The following is a 6,901-nucleotide window of genomic DNA, read 5'->3' on the forward strand; positions in this document are numbered from 1 at the left end:
AGTCTAATGAGGAAGACAGACAAGGGGATAAACACGGGGTGACCAACGCTGTAATGGGATGCCTGGGGAGCCGAGGGAGCTCAGAGGAGGGCAGCTAACCCAGACTTGGGTGGGAGTGAGGGTGTGGGTCCAGGAAGGATCTATAAAGTTCATCTGTTCTTTCTGTTGGCCAAGAGTAATATCAATTGGTCAGTGGCACAGTGCTATTTTCATTCATTTTTTGAACAAACATTTACAGAATGAGGTCCCTGTGCTAGGCACAATAAAATACAGAGATGACTCAGCCCTGGGTATTGCCCCTCTGAAAGCTGGCTCTTTCCTTTAGGAAATGGGTAGCCGTGGTGCTTTTCAATGTATTCAGAATTATCAACTCCATCAGCTTCAGGTAACAGGTAACGATAACTAAGTCTGAAAAATTCATTGGTTGGATTTCTGCCTGGTTAAAACATCTGTTGATTATTTGTTCCTTTTGCATCACAAAATGTGTTAGTTTGGGGCTTCCCTGGTGGCACACTGGTTAAGGATCTGCCTTCCAATGCAGGGGAGACGGGTTGGATCCCTGGTCCAGGAAGATCCCACATGCCGCGGAGCAACTAAGCCCGTGCGCCACAACTACTGAGCCTGTGCTCTAGAGCCTGCGAGCCACAACTACTGAGCCCACGCACCTAGAGCCCGTGCTCCACAACAAGAGAAGCCACAGCAACGAGAAGCCTGCGCACCACAACTAAAGAAAGCCCGTGCGCAGCAACGAAGACCGAACGCAGCCCCCCCCCCCCCACACACACAAAATGTGTTAGTTTGTGAGCAGGAAAGTGCACCTGAATTTCTGGAGCTTCCTGCATGGTAATAGGTTATGATATTAACTAATGAAGTCTTGAAGACTGGCCTTCACCTTTTGAGGATGAAATCAAACTCAATGTCAGCGCTATGAGCAGACACGTTAACGCTGAGGTTTGTCCTTTTGGTCTTTGGCTTCCGTTTTTAAATTCTAGTTTTATTCCATTTAGAGGCTTGGCATTTTGCACCATACATCTGTTCTGCTTGTGTTTTTTTTTAACCATATATAAATGGAATCCTGCTACCTTTTCTTTTGGAACTCCAAAGCATTTCTCTTTTCAGTAAAAAAGACAATATTATCTCAAGGTACCAAGCTCTTCTGACCCGGAGATGGAGTTGCTTCTATCATAATTTCAATAATTCTAGAAGTTACTGGGGTTAAGTCAGTTAGAGTGGACAGATCGCCATTGCGATTAGGTTTGGGGACACAAAATCCTCGTGAAAGGGTTGGGAAATTTTGAAAATGTGTCCCAATTGTCTTCCCCAAAGTCCCTTTTCTGTCATTAGCAAGCTGGATGCAAACTAACAGAAAATGAGAATGTCACGCTATCTTGGCCAGATACTATTTCAATGTATTTCACTTTCCAACTTCACAAAGAATATATTCAGAGTATTTCCAATGAAATCCGCTGCTGTTGCCTTCACAATATGAGGAAATCGTTACCAGAAAACTAGGTTCCTGTACCATCTAGTGGTATAGCTGACACACAGATATTTTTTAAGTGAATTGTTCTTTAAAAGAATCTCTGTGGGCTCAGGTCATTGCGGATTGTTTCATAGAGAGATTCTAGGGTCAAGGAAATGGTCAGCTCCTTCATTCTGGTATTATTATTATGAGCTCTGTTGCTTGACTCCTTACCTTGTCAGGAGAACGATAGATTCGGGTCTGCAATCTTACTGACTGTAAGTCGGGGCACGGGGGGAGAAGGGCCAGCATTAAGTGTGCATTGTTAGAGCATAATACACCGTTAGGGCATAACCTCTCTCTTTTTTCTTTCTGGGACATCATTTAAAAGCTCCCAGAACTAAGAAATTTTTTTGAAACTTCAAATGTGGTAGAAAGCACATAACATGAAATTTATCATCCTAACTGTTTCCAAGTGTACAGTTCAGTAGTGTTAAGTATATTCAAAATATTGTGCAGCAGATCTCCAGAACATTCCGTCTTGCAAAACTGAAACTGTAACCGTTGAGCAACCATCCCCCGTTCCTGCTGCCCCCTCTAACAGGTTTTATCAAGGGATCACGCATAGACAATCCTTTATGGGTCAGTGTTTTCACTAAAAGGAATAATTGTCGCAAAAACTGCTCCCTCCCTTTCCCTGCCCACTACTTGGGAACAAAAGAATGATTCTGAAGTAGTGACATTTTATCTTTTGTTAACCCCAAATCTCAGAGCTGAGTTCCCGTTTCCCACCATCGTTGCCCGCGAGGGCTGGGAGCAGAGGTTTTGAGACCTTGAAATGCAGGATTCTGTATTCTGTAAAAATAAAAAGTTAAAATTAATTATTGTTTGAATTGAAGGATTAAGTCAAGGGAATTTAAGGCTCACCAGGGAAAAGTTGCAGAGAGATCCCAGTGGAGGAATAGAGAGCACACTTTCCTCTAAAAAAAGGAGAGAGCTGGTTTGGAATTCTGGCTCTGCAAAGTTTCAAGCTCTATGACTGCTATGGACTGAATGTTTGTGTCCCCCAAAATTTATATTTTGACCTAACTCCCAAGGTGATGGTATTTGGAGGTGGAGCCTTTGAGAGGTAATTAAAGTCCTGAGGGTGGCACCCTCATGAATGAGATTAATGCCCTTATAAAAGAGACGCCAGAAAACACCCTCTCTCCTTCCCTCACCTGAGGACACAGCAAGAAGATGGCTGTTCATGAACCAGGAAGCAGGCTTTCACCAGACAGAGTCTACCTGTGCCTTGATCTTAGACTTCCCAGCCTCCAGAACTATGAGAAATACATTTCTGTTGTTTAAGCCACCCAGTTTGTGGTAATTTGTTATAACAGCTCACACAACCTCAGTTTCCTCATCTGCAAGGTGGGAATAACAACACCTATGTGTTGTGAAGCAACAACTCCACACACACACACACACACACACACACACACACACACTAACATGTCCTTTTTCAAAAATCACAAAGAGGATAATAGAAGCTGGCTATTCCGTAACTTGCCTTTCTCAACTAATGATATATCTTAGATGTCTTTCATTACCAGTGTATATAAGTCTACCTGATTCTTTGTACCTGGTCCATAGTGTTCAATTGTACAGATGTATTATCATTTATTTAGCCAATTTTTTTGACAGGAATTGGGATCACTCCTAGTTTTTTTGCTACTAGTAACCATACTGTAATAAACAATTAACCTATTTTAATTATCTATGTATATTTTACAATGAGCTTAAAGTATATGTGTATGTGTGTGTGTGCAGTGCATGTGTATACCTCTTGTACTTAATAATATGCATTTTCATGCATAAATATAGATCTATAGCATCATTTTTTTGGGGGGGGCCACACAGTGCAGCATGCAGGATCTTAGTTCTCTGATCAGGGATCAAACCCACACCCCCTGCAGTGGAAGCGCTGAGTCTTAACCACTGGGCTGCCAGGGAAGTCTCTATAGCATCGTTTTAAGGGCTGTGTATTATGTTATATTGGATGAATGGAACATAATTTGTTTAATGAATGCCCTACTCTTGGAGATTTATGCTGTTCCTGATTTTTCACTAGTATAAACAACGCAATGTTAAACATCTGTGTGCTTACATTTTTGTGCATTTGTCAAATTATTTTCATTGGACGTACTCCTAGAGGTGAAGTTGCCAGGTCAAGGAGTACACATATTTTTGAGTAGTCATTTCATTTAAAAGGAAAACGCCCATTCTGTCACACAGATTTGCTAAACAGAGGTCCTCAGATATATAGCCTCAGGAAGAAACATTTATATCACGTAGGTCGGTGGTTTCCAAACCTGATGTAGTAGGCAGAATAGCCCCAATGATGGCCATGTCCTAGTCCCCAGAACCTGTGAATATGTTATGTTACATGGCAAAGGAAACTAAGGGTGCAGATGGAAGGTTGCTAATCAGGGCGATTATTCTGATTATCTGGGGCCCAGTGAAATCACTAGGATCTTTAAAAATGGAAGAGGAAAGCAAAAGAAGAGAGTCAGAAGAAGATGGGACTAAAAAGAATGATCAAAGAGATGCAATATTGCTGGCTTTGAAGATGAAGGGAGGAGACCATGGGCTGAGGAATGTGGGCAGCCTCTAGAAACTGCAAAGGGTAAGGAGACAGATCCTTCCCTACAGCCTCCAGAAGGAATGCAGCCTCGCAAACACCTTGATTTCAGCCCAGTGAAACCCATGTAGAAGGACTTCTGATCTCCAGAACTGTAAGAGAATCAATGAGTGTTGTCTTAAGCCACTAAACTTGTAGTAATTTGCTACAGCAGCAATAGGAAACGGGTACACTTGTTTACACCCAAAACTAATGACGGGGTGTGGGGCAGGGAGGAGATGGGGGAAAGGTAGGAGAATGGGGGTGTCTCATCCCCAGAGACTCTGATTCAGTAAGTCTAGGGCAGAACTGAGGAGTATTTTTCACCGTGCTTCCCAAGTGATAAAACGCATCAAGTGGGGCTCTCGAGAGGCACTGATATAGACCACATGGCTCTGCAGAAGTAGCCATCTCCTGTTACGTAGACAGTCATTTGCTGGCCTGGCGGATGGTCCAGGTAGCTGATTGAAGATGGAGCTGACCTGGGGCTCCAATCTGGCACCAACCTTAACTCCATGTCCACGTGACAGTGTCAATCAACCTCACTAATCTGACCCCAGCTTGATTTTTCAACTGCTTATCAACCCAAATGCTCCACTCCAGTCAGACTAGTCTAATCGTCATCTGTTCAACGAGTCTTGAGATTTATTTGTCTTTGCTCTTAAAATACTGCCCTATTGTCAGCTGGGTCGTCCAGAAAGCAGGCTCCGAGAAAGAGTTAAAGATGTGAGAGGTATATAGGGGCTTGGGGCGAAACATCTGCAAAAGATAAAAAGGGAAGGAGGCAGGGCTTCCCTGGTGGCGCAGTGGTTAAGAATCCTCCTGCCAGTGCAGGGGACACGGGTTCGAGCCCTGGTCCTGGAAGATCCCACATGCCGTGGAGCAACCAAGCCCGTGCGCCACAACTACTGAGCCCATGTGCCACTACTGAAGCCCACGCACCTAGAGCCCATGCTCCGCAACAAGAGAAGCCACCGCAATGAGAAGCCCGCACACCACAATGAAGAGTAGCGCTGCTTGCCACAACTAGAGAAAGCCTGTGCATAGCAACGAAGACCCAACGCAGCCTAAAATAAATAAATTTATTTTTTTTAAAAAAAGGGAAGGAAGCAGAATTGAGGAGGAAGAGACTCAGACTAGGATGCAGATCTGATAAAGTCTCAGCCAACTCAACAGGAACCCTGGAACAAATACTGCCCAATAGAGGAGTCCCATGTTGGGCAGTAATGGCCAGGTCCTAACACTCCTGTCATGCTCAGTCATTGGCTGCCCATGAATAGCATGACTGAAGCAGATCCTAAGGTGCTGATAGGTGGAGGCACTCAGCGGACAGCACTTCTTGGAGCTGAATGGCAAACTCCTGGCTGCCAATTCTTCCGTTTTCCAGTTGGCCAGACCCTGTCCTTTCTTTGAGCCCTCCTATGGCAACTGTTGACAGGTCTTGTCATAACCACTACATGTATTTCGAAATATAGGCTGTCTGAGCTGGAAATGTCCTTAGGGATCATCTCATTTTACATATTGAGAAACTGAGACCTGGGCGGGGTGGGAGGGTGAGTCATTCAAGATGGCACAGCTAGCTGGTGGCAGAGCCAGAACTGGAACCCAAGCGTCCTAACACTCAATTCCGGTTTGCAGTTAACATTAAGAAAAGGCTGATCATTTTGAAAGATGAGTGGAGGGTCAGTCTTCACCTAAAACGTAATTGTAACTGCTGTAAATCAATAGACTAAACTTGCTTCCAAGTATGCTGAATCATTAAAATGAAGGGAAAAAATAACCAAACTTCTCTTTGAGAAGATCTCTGAGGCTTAGTTTAATCTCAATTAAATTGATAAGAAATAGTGATAAAACTGTAATCCTTATGAAAATTCTATAGCCCATTTCATTTCTATAATCACCACTAATCTATAAAAAATTCAGTGACATACTATTTTAAAATCGTACTAATCTTATTAAAGGAATTCGTACGGACCATTGCATTATTTTGAAAATACAGACGGTTTACAAAATGATTTTCAATTATGTCAAGCTAGAGAAACAGTTATGGAAAGGGCAGAAACTATTGTTTATACGGGAGAAAGATGTGATATAAAGATTACTTAGCTTTATCTCTGGAGAGGTGACTTTCTTTTCAGCCTTACACGTGATATTGATTTTTAGAATGGAAAACTGCTTCAACACAAGTCTCAATTGGCTTTGCAAACAACATCCTTATTTGGAATTCTTGATAGTCTTTACTACCAGAAAAAGGAAATTGTCACCTTTTGTTTTAGCCCAGGTATCATTCAAGTATGTAAGTTTCCAGCACATTTGGAAACAATTTCCATTCTTTCAGACTGTAAAGTTCAGGAATGAGTGTGTTTGGGTTGGGGGAGATGTGGCAGCGGGTGAGTCAGTCAATCCGGCCACTTGTCAATTTCTGAAAATTGTAGAGAAAAATGTGAATGAGGTTTATGGGCTGTAGCCCTATTGGGCCTGACTTTCCAGTTTCAAACCTTGATCGATCTGCTAATTCCACCCCCTCCCCAACTAGCATCTCACAAGATTATCAACTAGGAGTGTAGATGAAACCCTACAGATAACACAGGGGGCTGGGTGTGTGTGTGTGTGTGTGTGTGTGTGTGTGTGTGCACGCGCAATTAGCAAGAGCAAAATGCCAAAGTGAGCCAAAGAAATGCTTTTCAAGTTACCTTTTTGGAAGTGAGGTGTGAAAGTTAAAAAGGATGGATCTAGAAAGACAGAAACCAAAGTCTAGGATTAAGTAGATGATCTGG

This window comes from Pseudorca crassidens, chromosome X (assembly GCF_039906515.1).
Source record: "Pseudorca crassidens isolate mPseCra1 chromosome X, mPseCra1.hap1, whole genome shotgun sequence".
Classification (NCBI taxonomy): Eukaryota; Metazoa; Chordata; class Mammalia; order Artiodactyla; family Delphinidae; genus Pseudorca; species Pseudorca crassidens.